This window comes from Pogona vitticeps, chromosome 2 (genome assembly GCF_051106095.1).
Source record: "Pogona vitticeps strain Pit_001003342236 chromosome 2, PviZW2.1, whole genome shotgun sequence".
Lineage (NCBI taxonomy): Eukaryota > Metazoa > Chordata > Lepidosauria > Squamata > Agamidae > Pogona > Pogona vitticeps.
The window spans coordinates 238,648,231-238,671,532 of record NC_135784.1 but is presented as its reverse complement, the minus strand read 5'-3'; the positions used below and the strand labels follow the sequence as shown (position 1 = coordinate 238,671,532).

At 40.8% G+C, this 23,302-nt stretch overlaps 1 long non-coding RNA gene across 1 annotated transcript; it reads left to right on the top strand.

Moving 5' to 3' along the window:
• The first annotated feature begins 542 nt into the window (after positions 1-542).
• LOC144586946 (uncharacterized) lies at positions 543-22,382 on the top strand. The gene is made up of 2 exons (XR_013542043.1): positions 543-2,258; positions 20,687-22,382. It is a non-coding gene; the product is annotated as an uncharacterized LOC144586946 (long non-coding RNA).
• The last annotated feature ends 920 nt before the right edge of the window (positions 22,383-23,302 follow it).

The window sequence follows — 23,302 nt, the reverse complement described above, 5'->3', positions numbered from 1 at the left end:
GGCCTGTTAATGATAGGATCACCAGTTGATAGGGTCATCATAGATCAGAAACTGCTTGTGCTTTTGCCCTACACTATAATTTGTGCACATTTTAAACAGGTTTTACATAATATGCACATTGATTTGCACATTCTACCTTGGTTTATGCCATTTCTCCCCATTAACAAAAATGATTTTGGGTGGCTTTTTTGTATGGATATTAGTTGTGTACATTTTCAGAGATAAACATTGGCTGAAACCCTCTTGATTAGCACAGTAAATCACACTGGAGTAGGCCTATTGAATCAATGGAAATTTTATGAGTCAGTCCTCTAAACCACTGGTTCTTAACCTTGGGTTACTCAGGAGTTTTGGACTGCAACTCCCAGAAGCCTTCACCACCAACTGTGCTGGCTGGGGTTTCTGGGAGTTGCAGTTCAAAAACATCCGAGTAACAAAGGTTAAGAACCACTGCTCTAAACGTTCCATGGATTCAAATGGATCTACTTTAGTTGTGATTTACCACACTAAAATAAGTAGAGTATGCTCATTTGAACCACTTGAACCTATGGACAAATTGATTTACCAAATCTCCACTGATACAGTAGGCCTACTCTAGTACAACTTTCTAGCCCAAACAATAGGATTTCAATCATTCTGTGATTTTTTTTATTTTTTTGGTGAAAGTTGAGTTTGTTCTCACGAGTCTTGAGAGGTAAGACAATCCTACTTTTATCAAGACTGTCACATCCAACAAAATTATTTCCCACCTGCATACTTCAATCTGGTCATTAAAAGGGGATGGGTTTTCAAATAAACATGTATTGCTGTGAGCAAACTTTGTTATAAAGCAAAGCACTTTGTTCTTGAATAAGCAATTAAGATCAATTGACTTTTTAAAAAAGAGCTAAACATTGAGCCTTCTTCAGATAGTATATCTATTGCATGGAAGAAGGAGCAAGCTCTTCTTCAAAGAGTAGACACAAAACTTCTGTTTTCACATGTCAACATCCATCCAAAGGCAGGTAAATTGAGAAGGATATTGGATAGTGTTTATTTGCTATAGTCGTTATGAGGGGTGATATGGCAGGTCTGCTTCTCCCTAATGTGCCTGTCTGTAAGATTATATCTGAATCCCTGCACCAAATGGTTAAGTGATTACTAGTCTAGTTGGATGTCCTAAAGGCAAAGTGGACTCCCAATCTTTTGCGGGCATCACCTGGAGAACACAGAAGAGGCAAGGAACCCCGTGCAATGCTTGCTGGATGCCCTTCTGAGTTCTCCTCCTCCAAAGTCCTGCACAGCTCATGTTTGTGTCTGTATACACAAAAGGATGAGGGAGGGAGGGGGAGAGAGAGAGGCTTCTATTTCTCAACATAAACAAACCCCCTGTTTATCCCAGGGGGTTAATTTGGTTGGACTTTGATCCATCACAATGTGCCTGGTGTTAATATTTTACTCCAAATGCCATATCATCTTTTATCTTTTATTTATAGTGATCTTCATATTCATTTCTCAGCCAAGGCTGGCACTGCAGGGGAAGAAGGCATTGATCTTTAATTTTTTTTCTTTCCCTTTTTGTAATGCATGCTTTTTGACCCTTAAGAAACAGCAAAGAGGGAATGAGAAAGAAAGGAAGGGTGGGGGTGGCAGGGGGGGAGGGAAGGAGGGAGTACCACCACACAGTTTGGGAATTCTTCATAAGAAGCTGGAGACCAAAAGCTGCCTTTGTCACTCAGCAGGTAGCTGAGCTACAAATAAGAATGTATCTATATCTATATGAAAGTTTTGTGAATTCGTCTTCCGGAGGCAAGTAGCTTGTGTCTCGCACATCAATTGAAACTTGAATACCAAATGACATATGGATGGGAGTCAAAGATCAGTGAGGTGAGCAACAACCTACTCTCTTTCCCTCTTGATGCTGTCTTTGCACAGTGGAAATGTGCAGCCTTCATTCACTAATCTATAGAATACTACATCATTTTAGAAATGTGCTTTAAGCAGATTTTGAAAGTAACTTATTACTAATAGCATATTACTTTCTCCTCAAGAACACCCATATTTGTGTTTCCACCGTAGCTTAATCAGGGATAATAGCACTCTTTTTTGTAACTGTCATTGTGTATTTTACTTTTCTAGTTACAGAATGATGTGGCTGCCTGAGGTCCAAGTAGTTCAGAACTTCAGCTTGAAATGTAATGGTAATCCTTTCCCTAGATCATGACTCGTCCATGCTACTGGGGAGTATTTTGTCCCCATCACCTTTGAGTAATGAAAAGGTAAAGAGTTGTTTTAAAATGTAATTATAGTGGTAACTAACCTCTTATAGAAGCTTGAAATTCTAACAGCAGTTAATTACTATTTGGAACTAACTTGCCAACCCTATATTTCCCTTTGGATAGGAAGTATTCATATCTTCATATCTAATTTAAGTAAATTTAATTACTTAATAGAGATGGAGGTATTTGTATTCATAAACAAATACCCCCACACAGCTGGACATCTGCTGCTGCCCCTGGCTCTGCTCTCCCTTCCAATTGCTCTGGAGCTCATGTTTGACTATCCACTCCTGGCAGAAGGAGGGAAGAAGGGTCTCCTTGCCGGCTGATGAGTGGCTAGTTGACTGGAGGGATTGGAAGGGAGAGCACAGCCGGCAGCAGCAGCAGATGGATGAGTGGACAGTTCAGCCTCAGGAGGCAGATCCTTATTACATCCATCTGTGTGGGGTTATTCGTATTCATATACAAATATGAATACCCCCTGTGGTGCCCAAGCCTCCCTAAGGAGCGCTTAGCATTCAATCAGAGAGTTCGACAGGCCACTTACCTACCACCTTTGCGCTGGGGCAAGTCCCAAGACCTCAGCAGTGCATAGCGTAAGCCCTTTGAACAAGTTTGACCCTAACAGAACACTTTACTTTTGCCCAGTACTTTGCAAGTACAGACACATGAGCTTTGTGATTCCTTAGAACTCACAACAGCTCAGTTAGGTAGGACTTTTAAAGATAGCTAGTTTGTGGCCTCTCCACCTCCTGGATTTAGCCAGACCCTGCTGTTCAAGAGATCAGTCCTTTTGTAAGAATTTTTATAATTAATTTTTATTAGAAAATAGAGTTTCATCGAATCAGTTTATATTGCACAAGCTTTAGCATAAAGAACATATTCAAAGATTGTTACAGTTAAATAAAATAACTAATTTCCATTAAAATAATAAACACTACTAAGCTGGGCCAAGGTGGGCTACATTGGGTAGCCCCACCTCCTTCTTTCTTTCTACTTACATCCTCTCTCAATCAAGTACCTTTCTCTCCCATCATAATGGAATTGAATTCCAGAACAGAACTGAATCTCTCTCCTTTTCTCACATAACCCATCATCCATTTTCTACATTCTCTAACTCCTCCCTTCTTCTTGACAATTCTGGCTGTTAACCAATTAGCCTCAAGGGTCCTCCTCCCTTAATTCCAGGTGTTTTATCTCTTCAATTAGCTTGGAATGCTGAGTCTTCCATGGGCCTCTTGATCTGACCTTCAGCTCTATCTCGAACCATGCTGTACTGATCTTCAGAAAAACACTTTCACAGTACTTAGAAAAACATGTTCCAATGTCTCTCAAATCATCTTCACACAGAACCTGTCTGACTCCATCTTACATTTCTCTGACTACGTATCCTATCATCATGATACCCCCATCTCTATTACTTAATATTTTAGGTTGTTGCCTAGGAGAGTGAATGTCTAGCGGGTGGAGTTGGTTGTTTCTAGGGCATAGGCCGTGAGGACGTGGTGGCGCTGTGGGCTAAACCGCAGAAGCCTGTGCTGCAGGGTCAGAAGACCAGCAGTCGTAAGATCGAATCCATGCGACGGAGTGAGCTCCCATCGCTTGTCCCAGCTCCCGCCAACCTAGCAGTTAGAAAACACTCAAATGCAAGTAGATAAATAGGGACCACCTCGGTGGGAAGGTAACAGCATTCTGTGTCTAAGTCGCACTGGCCATGTCACCACGGAAGATTGTCCTCAGACAAAATGCTGGCTCTATGGCTTGGAAATGGGAATGAGCACCGCCCCCTAGAGTCGAACATGACTGGACAAAAATTGTCAAGGGGAACCTTTACCTTTAGGGCATAGGCCAGAGTATATCAAGGGGAAAAAAAACTATTTTATACCCATTAGATATTAATAGAAAGCTGGGTTTTTGATATGCAGTATGTACAGTGCAAAGAAGCCTCCATCTCTGTTGAGGCCCATAGAGTTTCTGTCTGCCTTCAGATTTTCCCTTTGTCACTCTTTTTTTTTTCTACAAAAGCCACTTTGAGGTCCATGAGAGCATGTCTTGGAAGACTGAAGTGTTCTCAGTCTGGTTTTTCTGCCACTTCTGATGTCAGAGTTGTGTCCATTCATTGTTTGGTGAAGAGATTGTCTTATTAGAAAGCAGAGGACATTGGTAGCAGGAGATGGCATAAATCACATTGGAGTAAATAAGCCCCAGATGTTATGGCTGATATTGTAAGCCTCAACATTGTTCCAGTGTAGTTGTAGGGACAGAATTTGTATACAGGTGTGGCAGGATTTTGTTGCTGTCTCTCTCTTCATGTTGTGTTGACTGTTGTGTTTTAGTATTTTTCCCCAAATTGGGGTGCTATCTGCAGGTGAGTACAGGCTGCTCACCCAAAACCCTGGGGAATAAAATTAATCATGTGCCGGCAGGCCAATTCTGACTTATGGTGACCCATTTCAGGGTTTTCCATGTAGAGAAGCATCTTACCGTTTCCTTCTTCTGAGGGTTCCTTGGGACTATGCAGCTTGCCCATGACCACACAGGCTTGCTGTACTCACAGGGAGGGACAGTGGATAGTCAAACTCCCAACCTCTGGCTCTGCAACCAGATACCTAAACCACTGAGCTATCCAGCCAGCTAAACCCTGGGGAAGGGACACAATATTATCCAGAACAGGCTGTTGGTCATTCATATGTGTCTCAGCAGTCTCAGGTAGTAGCTCAGACCACGGAGCATGAGCACTCCATGTGTCTGTGTGGGCATCTCAGCCTCCAGCACAGCCAGCAGCTTGGGGGTCCCCAGGTTGGTGGTTACAAGGCTATTTATTGATTCAGGTGATTTTAACTGCTGTTTCCCATCACTGCCGTCCCACACCACAAAGGACTGAGTTCCCTTCACTTGCCCCCAGCAATAGTCAGTTCATTCCTGTCACCGAGACCAGTAAAATCCAGGTAGTAATCAAGCCCAGCCCAGGTCCAGGCTTGAAGCCTTCTAAAGAATGACAAACAAAGCAGCTAGTGGCAGGTGACGGTTGGCCTCTTGCTCCTCATATAGCCTCTCTCTCTCTCTCTCTCTCTCTCTCTCTCTCTCTCTCTCTCTCTCATCCTTTTGCACCACTTTTGCACTTCAGCTGTGTGAAGACAGGTGCTGTGGATCCTGTTGGATGCCATAGGTGCCTGTCACCAAGCTGTGTGTATAGTAATTGCCTCGGGTGCAGAAGTGTGTGCCTCCCTCTCCCTCAGCCTCTGCCCCTCAACACAGGGACCATGAGCTCTGGGGCTGGAGTGGATGCAATGCCTCTTCCCAGCCTCTGCCTCTCTGCCCACTCTTGCCAAGGGTCAACCTCCACTCCACAGGTCAGTTTGGCACAAAGGGTAGGCTACCTAGACTCTCTTGGGGTGGAGGTTATGCTGAGCCACATTGCCTGCCCTGGTAGTGACAGTCTGCGGAAGTGGAGCTTTATCCATGAAAGCTTACACTGATACAAATGCTGCCCACCTTTTTCCTTTTTGCCCCTTAATTTTGCCAACGTGCATATTTTAAAGGAGGCCAGGCATTTCTGACCCCATAGAATTGTCATCTTGACTGGCCATACAAGATGCATAATTTCATGCATGGCAAGATGGCAAACATATTCCACCACCCCCAACCCCCCGCTCCCTCTGGCTTTCTCATGCAGTTGTACATCCAGCAATTTGTGCTTTTCCTCCATTCCGGTGCCAGAATTTGTGATGATAGTATTGATTCCTTGCTCCACCCCTCGCAGAATTTTTCCCTGGTGTTATTTTATATCTCTTTCTTTTTGATAGTACATAGACTGGCCTTTCAACAATATTGGTTTGTGTTGATTGACATCTATAGCATTATGATAATGGTACATTTGTTACTAAGTGAAAATATTAGATTCATATCCCAAACAACCTAAAACCTGTTTCTTCCCTGTCCTTGATAATATCAACTTTAGAGGGATCCATTTAGTTTGGAGGAAGGCCAGACATAGAAAATTCCACCTGAAGAAATGGATGGACCCATGCAGATTACAGGAGACACAATGCTGTCTATCAATCATGACACTGTTAACTAAAATCTAGAAATATGCATAGAATCAATAACTCCCCCCCCCAAAAAAAAGATCTCTGTTACAGACTGTGGACTTGGATTTGTGAAAATGATCTGCCTTTTCAGGCTTCTTGACCTGGAACGGTTTTGAGAGGCTCTGGGAGGGCTTCCAGCTGATCTGTCGAAGCCCAGGTTGATAGATGATATCTTGAGATGATCTGGGTGGCTGACACAATCACCGCCAAATGCCCTCTCTATTCCTGAGCTCACTCTGCCCCTTGGTATATCATGGGGCTGCAAGCTATGAAGTTATCAAGGAGACTGTGAGAGAACAGATGGAGAAGAGATCAGTCAGCACAAAATAAGGTTGCAGTTAAGATCATGGCCAATAAACATGCTAATGCCCTTATAAGGGATGAAAGACGTTTAACATCTGGAGGATTGGTGAGGGAATGAACCAACAAGTGGAATTGTTCCAGGTGGTCCGCAACCTTACCAGGTCTGTCTAACCAAGACCTTGTTCTGACTTCACTAGTGATCAGTGTGCAGCCTTTTTTAAGAGTGAAAATCAAGGCCATTTGGGTTGATCTTGATTCCACCAGGAGCTTAGCTGATTTGGGGGTGACCATCGCTGCCCCATCTCACATTGCCCAGCTGAATCGGTTTAACCCTGTAATACTGGAGGAAGCCTCCAGCATGATAGCTAGTTGTAGGGCCACTGCCTCCTCATTTGATCCTTGCCCAGTGAGGTAGATTAGAGACAAAAAGGGGCTATGATTGGTTGGGTTGTGAACATTGTTAACTCATTGCTGAAGGAGATAATTCTCCCCTGCCATTTAAAAGAAACCATAATCCAACCCATCATCAAATATCTCCATTTAGCGTTGGACAACCTTAACAATTTCCATTCTCAGGCACAGAGGGTGGTGACAAATCAGATACAAACATACCTGGAGGAGCAGGATTCCCTTGACCCATTCCAGTCTGGATTCAGGCTATGACTGGGTACTGAGACGTAACTGGTCATGCTGCAGAATGACCTTTTAAAAGAAGCTGACATTAGCAGATAAACCCTGTTGCTACTCCTAGATCTTTCAGCAGCTTTCAATACTGTCAGCCATGGTGTCCTCCTGGACAGGCTCTTGGAGGTTGGGATTGGGGGCTTAGCATTGAGCTGACTCTGATCCGTCCTCAAGGACTGTGTCCAGATAGTTCAGCTAGTGGAGGAGGTGTTGGCACCTTGGACCCTAAGGCTTGGGGTTCTTCAGGGATAATGATAGTGACCCCCCCCCCCAGACTTTGGTGCAAGCCCTGGTCATCTCCTGGATTGACTACTGCAATTCTGTTTGCATGGGGCTTCCCTTGAGCCTAATCTGAGGACTTCAGTGGGATGCAGTGGCCAGTCTGGTGGTGGATGTGAGTAAATTTGACAGTATCACTCTCATTTTTTTCTCAACTCCAGTGGCTGCCTGTTGCATTCCAGATCAGGTTCAAGGTTTTGACACTTACATACAAAGCCCTCCATGGTTTGGGCCCATGTTAGTTGTCGGAGCATCTTTCCTTAATGCCATCTGCCCAACCTACAAGAGCATCCCAGCCAAGACCACTCCAGGTGGCCACCTCAAGGGAGGCCCATAAATCATCTACTAGAGATAGGGAGCTCCCTCTAGCCCACTCCCTGCTGATATTTAGGAGGCAATTGAAAACATTGCTTTTCAGGGAGGCTTTCCACACTGACTTTAGCTGATCACCTTTTTTCCCCCTTTCATCCACCTGCTCTGGTTTTACATGATTGGTCTGTGCTATAATCTTTTAAAGGATAAATCGTAGATGGTTTTAATGCTTTTATCTTAATTTTTTGTTTTGTGTTATATTTGCTGTAACCACCTAGAGTAGTGCTTTAGCACTAATGGGAGTGGGATATAAATTGAAGAGAAAGACAGACAGACAGACAGACAGACAGACAGAGGAGTGCTCCAAAAACAGAATGAGCATAAATGCACATACTATTAGACAAATCAAGCATTTGTAAAATGCATGAATTTGCTTGGCTTGTATTTAGGAAAAAAATCCATTTTACAAATAAAGTGAGGCTCTAAAACCTAATTTTCTTACTGTAAAATCCCTATTAATATCTATCCAAAATGCTGACTTTAAGATAATATAAAATGAAGAAAAGAGATGTATGATTATAACTTAATTATCTCCTGATTTTTATTAGTCTTCTTTTGTTCATTCATATTACAACACTGCACAATTTAAAATTATGGACATAAATAGTGTTATCTTGGCAATTTATTAGATATTCTTTTATACACATGATGGGGCTTATACTACATGCACACAAGTTCTGCATTGATTGAATTTATCTACAGTCACAGAAAATTTGGCCTGTGTGCAAATAGCCTATTTTGCCTGATTATTCTTTGGTCTTCCTAGTTCACTTTGAAGTTTATTAAGTGATTTCCAGATGGTCCAGTTAGTGACCCGAAACAAAAGAAAATCTCAGATGCTGCCTCTTTTTTTCATCAGTAAGCTACTTCTTTCCCAAATACAAAGCAATTGTCTGGACTCCTTTTCAACAAGCATGAATTGCAGTGAACACAAGAGGGTGTTCTATAGACCATCTTGACTGCTACCCATGGTGTTTTCAACATTCAGTCTGCCCTTTGCTATGTAAAGCTTGGCATCTTCTTTCCTGCAGGCAATGTGGGCATATTATTACAGTATGCAGCAATATCAGGCCATTTCCTGGCATTTTGAATTGTGGATACAGAAGCTCAATATCACACATTCATAAACCAGAGGTTTTTTGAAGAATTGAATATCTGATGCAGCGTTTTGAATTCTGTTGCATCTCTGTCCTTCCACATATCCTAGTGAAACTTTAAAGGGATGGCTTCTCACAGCCAGCCAGTTCTTATTTTGCCCTCCAACCCACACAGCAGTATGCGAGCTCTTACAGGGTTAACATACTTGGCTTCTTGGTTTAGATTCACAGAGCACATTGTGTCCAGCCTTAATATTTTACACTGTAAGCCATATAATCTTTTATCTTTTATTTATAGGGATCCTCATATTAATTTCTCAATAGCAGCTGGCACAGCAGGAGGGACAAGGCATTGATCTTCCAATTTATCCACTGCTCTTACATATCCTGAGGTCGAAGTCAGCTCGAGAGATTGATGGAGCGCTGGCACCAATCCAGCAATGCTGTGTTCCTCATGCATGAAAATCAACAACAGGAAACTGAAATTTGACAATTGGCAGTAATATCACCCAGCTCAGTAATAAATATAACAGGATCCTTGTTAATAATTTAGTGAGGTATCTGGTATTCAGTAATGAAAAATCAGCCATGTGAGCGACAGGGTGGTAGTTTTATGTGACATTGTGTGCAAAGGAGTGTGTGTGTGTGTGTGTGTGTGTGTGTGTGCATGCACACACACACACAGATACACATTTGTTTGCACATGTATGCAAACAGCAGTCGCTAACACGATGCTAATATTTGTCTTTAATTTGGAGAGAAGAAAGGAATAAGACAAACTTAGACTGGATCAAGCACATTGTCGTATGTGGTTGGGCTCATTTGATTGAAATCCTCTGAAACTGTTTGCTCTTCAGGCACTCCTATGTCTTGTGCTGAATTTTGTTAAGAGCTCGGAGAAGTTTCTGTTTGTGGGTGACAGCTCCTAAAATCCTATAGAACAGCCATGCGGGCTGAGGCATTCTGGGACGTCTCTGTTACTGACCAGATTGTACTATCCATTAAATTTTTTTTATTATTATTACAAACTGAAAAAGAGTAGCACCAGCCAGTATGATATTGTGGATAGAGTATCAGATTAGGACCCAGGAGATGTGAATTCAAATCTTCACTCAGTCATGGAAACTCATGGGATGGCTGCACAGGTAAAACCACTCCATAGATACCTCTTACACTTTAAAAACCCTAATAGACTCACCATAAGGTGGAAGTAACTTGACAGTATGTAACACACTGCAAAAGTATAGATCTTTGTTATCTTGTTGCAGTACTCCTTGGCATTATAATTCTTTGGGAAGCGCTCTGTATAAAGCGTACAGCACAATGAGACTATGGGAAAGCACCATGACAGTTTCCTTTTTTTAGTACACCATCAACAGGATGTAGGTCCAAGACAGCCATACAGCCTCCAAAACAAGACCCTGGTCAAGTGAGAGAAATGTAGGTGTCTGTAGGTCTTTAGCTTAGAACTCCTTGAAATTTGTATGGGAATTCTTGGGGAATTCTGTGAACTGGAGTCCAAAATATCTAAATGGCACATCCCTGTCCCCACACTTGGAAGATATTTTCTAGTTCCTTCAATAGATGCTTTTCTGGGTCTCAATCTTCTGCTGTTTTGGTTGTAGTATTCATTTGGATTCATAATTGAACTGAGGTATCATAGAAAAATGGAAGGGGTCTATAAGGCCATCGAGTCCAACCCCCTTCTTAATTCAGGAATCAAATCAAAGTATATCTTACAGATAGTTGTCTAACATTCTCTTCAATGCCTCCAGCACTGGAGTGCTCACCACTTCCCAAGTCCTGTTTCTGTGCTTTCTTCTTTTACCTTCATCAGGAGTTTTCAAACCATTGCTATTTTCTGCCAGTAACATGGTGTCATTTGCATATCTTAAATTACTGATATTTCTTCCACACATTTTCACTCTTGCTTCATCTTTATCTATTCCCGTTTTCCATATGATATGCTTTTATACAGGTTAAACAGATAGGGAAATACAATATATCTTTGACCCTTTTCCTACGGGAAATCTTTCTCTTTCTCCATATTCTATCCTAACAGTAGCATCCTGACCAGAGTATAGGTTATACGTAAGGACAACCTAGCCACATCCATTGCTTTTAGAATAACCCATAGCTTTCTATGACCCATACAGTCAAATGCTTTGCTGTAGTCTATACAATACAGACTGACAGACTGAATTTATTCCTGAATTATTAGGTACATTCCAGTAATCATCATCTTGTATATTTGCAATATGGTGCCTAGTGTGTTTTTCTTTTCTGAATTTAGTTTGAATATTGGGTATCTTCCCCCATATATGGTAAAACATAAGAATCTAAGAGCCCTGCTGGATCAGGCCAAGAGCCCATCTAGTCCAGCTTCCTATATCTCACAGTGGCCCTACCAGATGCCTCTGGGAGCACACAAGACAACTAGATACCTGTCTCCTGGTACCACACCCCTGCATCTGGCATTTTGAAATACCTTCCTTTTAAAACTATTTGATCAAACGCTTGAGCCTCACTTTGTTGCATGGGAAATTAAAACAAGGGTCCCATAGTTTCCTCACTCTTTGATGTCTCTGTTTTTGGAATCAGAATTATATCGAACATTTCCAGTCTGAGGACCACAGTTTTGTTTTGCATATTTGTAGGCATAGAATTTTGTAGATTCCTTATTTGTAGCTTAGAATAGTTCTGTTTGTATCCCATCTACTCCTGGTGATTTATTTCCTTCAAGTGGTTTGAGAGCAGCTTTCACTTCACTTTCTAAAGTCAAAGGTTCCTCATCACAGGATTCTTCTTCAAAAGAATTTATTATCCTTGCATATATTCTATGTATTTCTTTACTATATTTATTTCCGTCTTTCTTATATGTTATCCTGGGCAGATAATATTATTTTCCTGTTGATCTTTCAGCATCCCTAATCTGGGTTTAAATTTCCATTTGATTGATTGGGTTTAAGAAAAAATATATCTTTTCTCTTCTTTTGTTATACCTTTCTATTTTCTTTGCAGTGATTGTTGTAATAGTTCTCTTTGTCATACTTTTCTTCATATCTCTATGAGAAGGATACTATTGTCACCTGACCATCCACTTTTACTGCACCTTATTCCCTTCTTGTCCGAACAGGCTGATAACTAAGCATATAACTGTTCAATCACGCTCTGTGTTTGCCAGTAGCTCTGTCAGCTTGCCATGTCTGGCTTTTTCAGAGACTTTCCCATGGTCAATAAAGCAAGGATACATATCCATGTTTGTGTCACATAATTTCTCCCCAAGTATGGGTAGAAAGAATAGTGCTTACCTCGTTATAAATCCTGCTGTGAATACAAATTGCATGTTTCTTGACTCTTATTTTCATTGCTTCTTGTATATTATCTTTAAGGAAACCTTAGGCAAATGGTTGATTAAGCTTGTTGTTCTACAGTCATTACAAGCGTTGGCATTTTGCACTTAGGGTAAGGTAATACAGAGCTCAATCTCAGTCAAATTTCAAAAATATTTCCTGGTCTGCAGATTTTATTTTAAAAACCACTAAAACATTAGTCTTCTCTTGCAAGCTTAGATACTTTTGTAAAATTATCATTGAATCAAGGAGATTTGCTGTTTATATTAGCCATATTGTATTTTAGATCTCAGGTATCAGCATTTTGACTCCAGTACTGACTTATGGTACAATATATCCTACTGATTGTCATCTTAAAACAGCTGTTTAATTATACTCACTGCCCATAACATTTTACCCTTGATGTCAAGTATCAGAGAATTATTAGTACCCATCACTAGTCAGCATTATCATTTTTTGGATACGTCTGCTATCTTGATCATTTTATGAACATTAAAGCAGTTTCAAGTAACAAAAATTGGTGTAATTTACATGAGTGAATAATGAAATGAACCTCAGCAAAAATTATAAGGCAGTAGTATGAAAAATTGACCAAACTGTGGGAGGCAGTGGAAGACAGGAGGGTCTGGCGTGCTCTGGTCCATGGGGTCATGAATAATCAGACATGGCTTAACGACTAAATAACAACAACAGTATGAAAAATTAGTTGCTTTAAAGTAAAACTTAAATTTAAACTATGTAGCCCCAAAATCCCAATTTATTGATTCTATCATCTCTGTATAAGCCATGCATATATGTATATAAGTGGTTGCTGAATCCAGTTTCCAGTGTGCTGCAAATCAAGTCTGGGTTTTAGTCTACAGGGAACTGTCCAAAGTGCTGAACCATGAGCCGAAAAGAGGTTCAGCACCTTGGAGAACTCTTGTAAAATGTTGACCAGAAGTATATTTGATCCATGAAAAAAGGAAGGGGAAACAAATATGTTAATCTTCAGGGTTCCACAGTAGTTTGTCCCTCTCTTCTCCATCCCTCCCCATGCTGAAGCAGGCAAGCATAGTTACTTTTTGGAAGTTTCTCAACAATCCCTACTCTTGTGTTCTGGTTCACAGAGTGGAACCTTCTACACACTTCCTCTCTTGACCCTTGCCTGGCCTGGCTAATCAAAGCAGCCAGGCCTATAACAATTGAATAGGCCACAGCAATAATTAATGGGTCTCTCCAGGAGGACAAGGTTCCCCTTGCCCTCAAGGAGACACTCATTAGGCCCATTAGGAAGAAACCAAATTTGGCGGCAGATGACATTGGCAATTATAGGCCCGTCACCAATGTTCCCTTCCTTAGTAAAGTGGTGGAGAGGGTGGTGGCTGACCAGCTTCAGGCCCTTTTGGATGAAACCAATGCCCTGGATCCGTTCCAGCTGGGCTTCAGGCTGTGCCATGGCACAGAAACGGCATTGGTCACACTGTTGGATGACCTCCTGAAGGAGGCTGATGGGGGCAAAATGTCCCTGTTAGTCCTCCTCAATATCTCAGCCATCTTTGATACTGTCGACCACAGTATCCTCCTGGGGAGGCTCACCAAGTGGGGAATCGATGGGTTAGTGCTTGACTGGTTCTGATCCTTTTTGAAGGACTGTCCTCAGAGAGTACAGCTTGGGGAGAGTGTTTTGGCCCCGCGGAGCCTCAACTGTGGGGTTCCGCAGGGCTCCCCAGTGCTGTTTAATATCTATATGAGGCCGCTGGGTGGGGTCATCAGGGTTGTGGGGCTTCTTGCTATCAGTACGCTGATGACACTCAGCTCTACATCTCCTTTTCACCTTCCTCAGTGAATGTCGTTCTGTCCCTTCAGTGCTGTCTGGAGACTGTACTGCAATGGATGCAGGAGAATGGGTTGAGGCTGAACCAGGACAAGACAGAGGTCCTAAGGATGGGTGGCCCCTCCATTGGTGGTTTGGGAAACTCCCTCTCTTTTGGGGGGTGACTCTCTCTGCGAAAAGTGAGGTTCGCAGCTTGGGAGTACATCTGGATCCGGTGCACACAATGGAAACCCAGGTGGCATCAGTGGTCCACTCCGTCTATTTCCATCTGTAGTGGATTGCCCAGCTGTGTCCCTATCTTGATGGTGGGGCCCTCAACACTCTGGTCCATGCACTTGTAATCTCAAGATTAGACCACTGTAATGTGCTCACTGTGGGGCTACCTTTGAGATTGATGCGGAAGCTTCAAATGGTGCAGAATGCAGCAGCCAGATTACTTAGTGGAACAAGAAAACATCAGCATATTTCTTCCACTCTGTCTGCCTTGCATTGGCTGCCCATTCATTTCCGCATTGATTTCAAAGTGTTAATGATGACATATAAAGTCCTAAATGGTTGGTTGGTTGGTTGGTTGGTTGGTTGGTTGGTTGGTTGGTTGGTTGGTTGGTTGGTTGGTTGGTCGGTCGGTCGGTCGGTCGGTCGGTCGGTCGGTTGGTCGGTCGGTTGGTTTATTTACTAGATTTTTTACCCCGCTCCTCTAGACAATGTCTACTTGGGGCGACTTACATAGATAAAAACACATTAATACATTAACACATTAATATAACTTATATAAAAATACAATTATAAGAATTAATTCCAAACAACACATTTCCAAGATGGCATAACGAGAGAGAGAGAGAGAGAGAGAGAGAGAGATCACTCGCTATAGCCAGGACAGACAGCTGAGGGGCCTAATGCCAAGGGAGGCCCAGAAAGAAAGAACAAGAAACTGGGCCTTCTCGGCAGTGGCCCCTCGACTCTGAAACAGTCTTCCTCCAGAGATCTGCCTGCCACCCTCGCTGGGTATTTTCAAGAGCCAGTTTAAGACCTGGCTCTTCAGGCAGGCCTTCCCTCCCGTCAATACTTGATTCTTATTTTCTATCTTAATTTTCTTTCTATATTTCTCCATCTTGAATGATACTAACATCATTGATTTAAATTATTGTTTAATTGTTTTATGATATTTTATTGTAAGCCACCCAGAGTAGACCTAGTCTAAATGGGTGGGATATAAATCAAATCAATCAATCAATCAATCAATCAATCAGTCAATCAATCAATCAATCAATACTACCCTGGACACATCCATAGTGATCTGATTTTGGAAGTTCAGCAATGTTAGATGTACTTAGCCACCATATAATAACACGGGAATCCAGCCTGACCCTCTGGAAAACCACTGCCAGTCAGTTGACATTACCAGGCTAGATTGACCAATGGCTTGACTCCCTATAAGGCATTTTCTTATGTTCTTGTTAAGTGGAACTACATAGCATTGCTGGTGCACTGTGTAAGCACCCCCGCGTGATCTTGAGCAGGCTGCAAGAGGTTCTCATTCTTGGGTGGTTGCATGGGAGTCTACTATCCTCAGGTACTCTTCTAAGAACCATACCTGGCAACATTACAGTGCTTTGTGTGATATATATGAGAGATATAAAGGTTTTCCCTTTGCCATGCAATAAACAACCAGAAAAGGAGGATGTTATATCTGTCTCACTTCTGTGCAGTATACTTTTGACTAAAAGAATCACGGTTTTCTTATGAGATGGAATTAGTCACAGCTGAAAGTAAGTGGCTGTGAGCGTCTGTTCTCATTAAAGAGATCAGTCACTGAATCCATTTTTTCTTAGAAATTCAGGATCCTCCAAAGATAAACAGATTCCACATTACTAAAATGCTTTCAAAATGCTAAACTTGAAAGTGGGATCATAGGTATACAGATCTGTACACATTAGCACATACTCAGAGCGCAAAAATACTGAGTTTATTAAACACTGCGTAGATTCAATCGTATTCAGACATCTGTGGGCCTATACACTCACTTCACTGAATATAGTTTCAAACAGAGGTTCACCCACCTACTTCAAAATATACAGTTTAGATTTTTGAGATAATAATGCTCCTCCATCAGGTAGAGGTTATTGATTGATTGATTGATTGATTGATTGATTGATTGATTGATTGATTGATTGATTGAATATACTGCCCATCTAGCCAATTGCTACTGTAGTCAGTGTACAACAAAAATATGAAACATAAATTTATACACTATTTTTTGCACAGGCTGAATAAAGAGCTGCCATTTCCCCTCACCCTCCATATTCCTCAAAAATAACCTATTTATATTCCTCAAAAACATACTTTTTTTTGCGAAACATACTTTCAGCGAACAATAGCAGAGCTGGAATTAGGAAGTTCACTGAAAAGATGTGTGCAGCCTTTTCTCCAGTAGAAGCATTCAGGGCTATTCCATCTAGCTGAATAATACTGAGACTATAACTCACTAAAAGTCCTTAGAGCCAAATGCAGGACACTATTGAAGATGGAGTCTCCTTAAGAAGTAAAAAAAAAAAGAAGCCCAAAAACATTTGTTTATTCTTGGATGAAGTTTCTTCAGCAATTTTTGTTGTCAATTAGCTTTATTTTGTAATTAGTCATCAGGATCAGTAATGTTTTATACACCATCAAGCCATATCCAACTATAGCAACCCTAACAGGGCTTTCAAGGTAAGTGAGATATTTAAAAGAGAGGTTTTATCAATGCCCCCCCCATAACTTTCCACGGCTGAGGAGGGATTTGAACCCAGATCTTCTGACTCCTAGTCAGTCACTCTGTCCATTACAGCATACTGGTTACCTTCGTGAAAAGGTAAACACAGCCTTACTTTGTACATCTCATTGCTCAAGCATGGCATCTTGGAAGAATTTTGTTTCTGGAAAGGTATTGCAAAGTTGCCATCATACAGGTTGCCCCCTAACCCTGTCCATATTTGATTACATATAATGGGCACAGTCTAGAATGCTTAAGTGCCAAATAAGGCAGCAAGACATTAGCACTGAACTATGTTGTTTGGTTCAATGAACTTAGGTTAACCTCAGTTCCTTTGGATCATACCAATATGTTAGCAGGGCAAGAATATTATTTTCAAAAAAAAACTCAGAATATGTCTCCCAAGAAAATAGAGATTGACATTTTAGATGACTTCAGAAAACATTCATTTGGAATAGTGAGTGGAAGCTGGGCTTGTGACCCCGGCCCAGATCCTGATGAAACTCATCAGAATTCATAGAATTCCTGGATTCACTAAACATTGAGCTGGGAAATATTATAATGATACTATAAAACTTATGCTTACTGTTTCCTTGTCTAACACAAGGAATGGACTGCGAACAGAACAGAAGTAAACAGAATTCATGGCAGATGATTAATTACAGAATGTATTGTAGGCCTGCCAAGTGGCAGAGAATTGGAATTGCTGTTTTGTATATTCTGCTTATGACATTTCTGGTACAGTATGCTATACCAGCCAAAATTACTGTAGGGAAATGAACTCGATTTGATAGTGAAATGTATTTGCTGGGTTATTGAGATGTATAAAGTATGCTTTTCTTACTCCGCATCTACATGCTCATCATTCTTCTACACACCTATAATACACCCTAGGTGTACAATGTTGCAAAGATATCTTCATAACTGATGCCATGCACTACCTTTAATATATATTATTTGTGGTAAAAACAAGAGAACACCAGTCTCATCTAAAGTTTTGATGGTAATAATTCTACTAACCAATAAGCTAGATTTCCTCCTTGTTCTACCCCAATGTGATTTTTTTTATTTGTTTTCTAGAGATGAGCTTAAATGGATTCATCTCAATGCTGTGCCCTTGGGAAGAGCTTTTTTTATTCTGGGTATCTTAGTCATTAGATGCTGGTATGCAGTTGAATGTTTTAGGACATTGATACCTGTTGGAGCATCTGTCCAAGAAATCAGCGACCCGTTGCACCCACTCCTATTAATCCATGGTGCTAAATGTGGCCACACTGAGGGAGGTCAAGAAGGCAAAGACAATGGATCAGGCTTTCTTGGTGGTGGCCCCCAGTCCCTTGAATACATCACCAGCTCCTTCCCTCCTTATGTTCTGATATTGTTGAACTATTAAAAGCTGCTTTCAACAACTGAGTCCCCAGATGCTATTAATATTAATATTTTATTTTTCTTTCTTGTTCTCTCTTGTTTTCTTTGTATGATTGTTGTTTGTATGTATTATTTATATGTATTGTTATGTGGGATTTTTAAGTTCAAACTTATAAACTGCCCAGAGTAGTGCATACACTAAAAGGATAATAGGTAGGCAAGCAGGGAGGCGTTGGTCAGTCGGTAAGTCAATCGATCGATCGATTGATAAAATCCAGGTTTAGGAACATAGGGATGATTTGCAGCATAAGGTCAACAATGCTATACCTACTTATGTGGATCTGGAACATTATGGGACATCCTGTTGAGTAGGAAGATCTGTTTCCTTTACTGTAGAAGAATCTTGAGATTTCAGCACATTTCGATGAGAGGGGTCACCAGGAATGGATGTCTGTCTGGGGTGGGGTGGGGGAGTTCAAGACCTGGTATGGTTTGTAAAATAAACCATTCCATAAGCAATGATAATAAGGCCTTTATGAATTGACTGACAAAGGGACAAATGTTAAGATCTACAGGCCTGAAATGGATGGTGCTGCATTAGTTCTCCATGTTTCCCATCCATTTGCAGTGTTTTATCTTTATTTTTTGCTGGAGAACTGGAAATGAAGAGATAACATCATGGACTTCAGACAGAATGAGTCAGATTGTCTCTTAGATAGCATTGGGGGGGGGGGAGTTGGTCCCAATCTGTATGGCCAACATATGAGTACAGAGTGGGCATGGGTCTTCCATGTTTGGTCTACACCTCTTCAGACAACAGGTAATGGTTTCCCTGTTTCAATTCTTCCCATGTGAAAAAGAGAGAGAGAGAACTCAGACTGCTTATGGATTGGGATTTGATAGGAAGAAATTAGCAATGAGTTCTTCCCCTTAGAATGCATTTTTTTAAAAAATGCAAATAATTATCCAGTATTAGGAAATGAATATTCAGTCTCGATACCCACATCTGCAACCTAAAATGATCTGTCTAATAAGACTGACACTGATGCTTGGCTAACATGAAATTTTTCATGTTCCTGTTTCACATTGGTGATCCGTCACTGTTTAGACTGGTTGACTTCCTTTAGTTTCACTTTTTTAAAAAAAGCAATCCTCTTTGTGTGCAGTAATGCAAGCCTGTTGGTTTGTGGTGCACTTCCGATCCATATTGACACACAAGATCTGCATTGTGCCCTGGATTGGTTGTATACTGGATATGTTCCAGTGAACCACCTATTCATTATGTAGATCAAATGTATAAAACAGCAATGCCTCTATTAGGCTTTGAAATCTGCCCGTTATACCATACCACAATACTCTTCTTAAATTGTATACAATTTCATACATTGTAATTTGGTAAACCCAGTGCAACCAGAAAGGTGTCCAGGATACTCCAGAAACAACATGGAAGTATAAACCTATACTTATAAATTCAGTCTTGAATGATGTCACAGGTTTCTCTTTCTGAAATTCAGCAATACAATTTGATTTTCAGAACCTCAAATATCCATCTCTGTATCTAATTGTATCACTATTGCTATAGATGCCTGCTAGATAGCTCAGTGAGTTAGGTATTAGTCTGTAAAGCCAGAGGCTGGGAGTTAGACTTCCCACTGTGTGTCCCAGGAGAAGACCCAGCCTATGTGGCCTTGGGCAAACTGCACAGTCCCAGGGTGCCCTCAGAAGAAGGGAATAGTAAATGACTTGTCAATACATTATAGCTAGAAAATCCTAGAAGGGGTTGCTATAAGTCAGAATAGACATGACAGGACGTTGTTCTTATCCCTATTATTGTTGCTGCTGCTGTTATAATACCACCTTCCAGTGCTGAACAACATAGTTTTCTATATTTCTTCTTGCTCCAACATCCATTTTAACAACTGTTTTTATCATTCTCTCCCTCCCTTTTCACCTTAAAGGGATATATTTTTCACTACCATGTGACTTGCAATCCCTATTCCACAGCCTTTCTTCATCTACTTCAAAGCACTCCCTCCCCACCATCCTCAATGCTAGGAGCAAGCCTAATGCATCCTAATTCTCTGGCACTCAGCCATGCTTTTACGCTCACCATTGCTTCTCAAAATGTAAGGCTTTGTGGTGATATCCTTTTCATAACTTGCCATTCCTTTCTCCCACCCCCTTCTGCTGTGCTGGCTTAATGGAATTATGCAGCTCCATGATTTTCTTTATTCTTAATACATACATTTGATTTGTTAGCATGGCAAAGCCTAGTGAAATGTCAGTAATTTGTTGTCCACCTTTCTCTTTCAGGAAGGGAGACACTAGTGGAATGGATTCACTATGGTTGCACGTACAATAAATTTTCAGCCCACTGTGATACCTCCACTGTCAACAAGTGTGACCTCAACCAGCAGATGTGCAAGCTACGAATAACTCAATCAAATCATCAAGAGATCCACATGTAATTCACTTTACTTTTTTATTTGATTAACAGGTAGCTAATTTGATTGAGCACAATGAGAATTACACAAAAGTTGGGCATACAAAGATAAAGGAATTCCATTTTGCAAGTTGGGGATAAAGATAGGTTGAGGGTTTGAAAATGGAAGAAAACACTAATAAGATGAATGCCATTAGATCATCAAATAGTGGAATAGCCCAGAGATTAGAGGATTGTGTTGGTGACAGAGAATACAACTCAGTGTATCTTTGGTCTAGACCAGTTAAGGGCCTTCCTAGTTTCTTAACAAAACAAGTATATTTTATAAAAGGGATGGGTGTCTTGTGGTCTTATGGATAGTGTTGGATTACAACTTCCATCATCACTTACCATTTCTCACCATAGGTATGTTGGCTATTCCTTTCCTCCTTCTTTGTTCTTTTTTCTCATCTTCATTTTTCAGTAAGTTACAATTAACTATAGAAAAAATATTGTAATAAAGAAGAATTGGAGGGACTGAAACACATGCCTAACTTAATAAAAACTTTTAAATATCAGTTGTATTGCTTGTATAGCGTAATGCTTAAATAGATTTCTGAGACATTCTACAGAATAAGAAACACCTCAGGTTTGATGACAGTGAACATCCCTGACTTTCTTCTGTAAGCAAATAAAATGGCCCTATATTTCAAGGTATAAGCCAGGGACATTTGAGACGTACAGTCATTCTTTGTGGTTCACCTACAAGACATTCTCTTCAGAACACCAAAGAGGTGTTTGGCAAAGAATCTTAAACACTAGAAAAAGAATTTGATGGACTCTTAACCCTTTTGAATTGAGGTGCATGATGTGGAATTAGGAAACAGAGCAACTGCTTGAGTGTGATCTGTTTCTTTCTTTCTTTCCATCCTGCTCTGCAAAATGTCTAACAAGCAACGTCTCATATTTTTGTATGCTTTGTTCTTTCCTTCCCTTTTAAATACCTCGAATCTTATTTGCTGGAAGGAAATTATTTGTAAATCTATCACAGGGAGGGAAAACTCTTTCTCTTATACAACCCCATTGGGGAAAAATATATTTGCACAAGGAATGAAACTAGCTCATTAATCTCATTTACATCTGTCTACAAGACAACAGCAAAAATATTCCACATTATAACTACAACAGAAGGGTTCCCACCCCCTTTAAATCAGTTTTTTTAACCTGTTGGATAGATTGCACCCTAATTTTTTTTTTTAAAGTTAATTCTCAATTAGCAAAGGTCAGTTTGTTGTCCTGAGCTTTGTTTAATTGTTGCTAATGCATTTTATGCTAATTGAACAGGCTTTCTTTAATAATGATATGAGGAAACAGTAAAGCTTTTAAAGCTTCCCTAATCCAATTCACTCTTGCTGTGTGTTCCTAATTTGTTCAATTTAATATAATGTTCATGAGACTTAGACAAATAAATATATCATAAGATCTATCTTCTGAAGAACCTTGACCTGCAAATACTTTTAATCAGATGAAAAATGCAAAGTTGTAATTCCTTCTGATAATGATCGGCTCAACAGATGTGCAGCTACCCCTCTGCTCCCTTCTTTCTCCATATATGTATGTTTAAACTCACTCACATCCAGGTAAGCACACATATATGCACATTGATACATTTGCACTCATCAATGTCAGATTCACACTCAAATTAAGTAACATACAGTTGAGGATTCCTTATTATCAGGGGACACTCGGTATTATAGACCAGTGATTCCCAATCCTGGGTCCCCAGATGTTCTTAGCCTAAAACTCCCAGAAGCCTTCACCACTAGCTATGTTGACCAGGATTTCTGGGAGCTGTAGTCCAACAACATCTGGGGACCCAAGGTTGGGAAACAATGCAATAGACTACAACAAATCTGACAGAATAAGTATATTGGGGGAGGGTTTAATGCTATGGAGCCTTTTGTACATGACATAGCATGCCATAATCTAGCCCCAGCACTTGCGAGGCTGCCATGATCCCTGCTTGCTCTCACTGGGATCCCTTGTCTGGCTCAGACTCTTAGTGATTCTCTGTGATCTGAATAGGGGCCAAAGTTTGTGGGACAACAGAGAGGAGATAGTGAACTCTGATTCCCTCCCAGAGGAAGCCGTAATAACATGTGTTTGATCTGAGCAACTTCAGAACCCTTGACCCCAAAGCAATAGTACAGATGGGCGGGGTATCAATCAATCAATCAATCAATCAATCAATCAATCAATCAATCAATCAATCAATCAATCAATCAATCAATCAATCAATCAATAGGAAACCACAAAAAACAAAACAAAAAACTGCTAGGTATGTTCAGAGAATATTCACCATTGAGATTGTGTTAGGCTTCCTGAAAACCCCTCAGACTATCTCAGAATTACCTCAAGAAAGTTTAATACTGTTTTCAGGACCATTTTGCAGGAATCAGGGAAGAAAGGACGTGTGGGCTACCCTTGTTTTTTTAGGGATTTGTTTG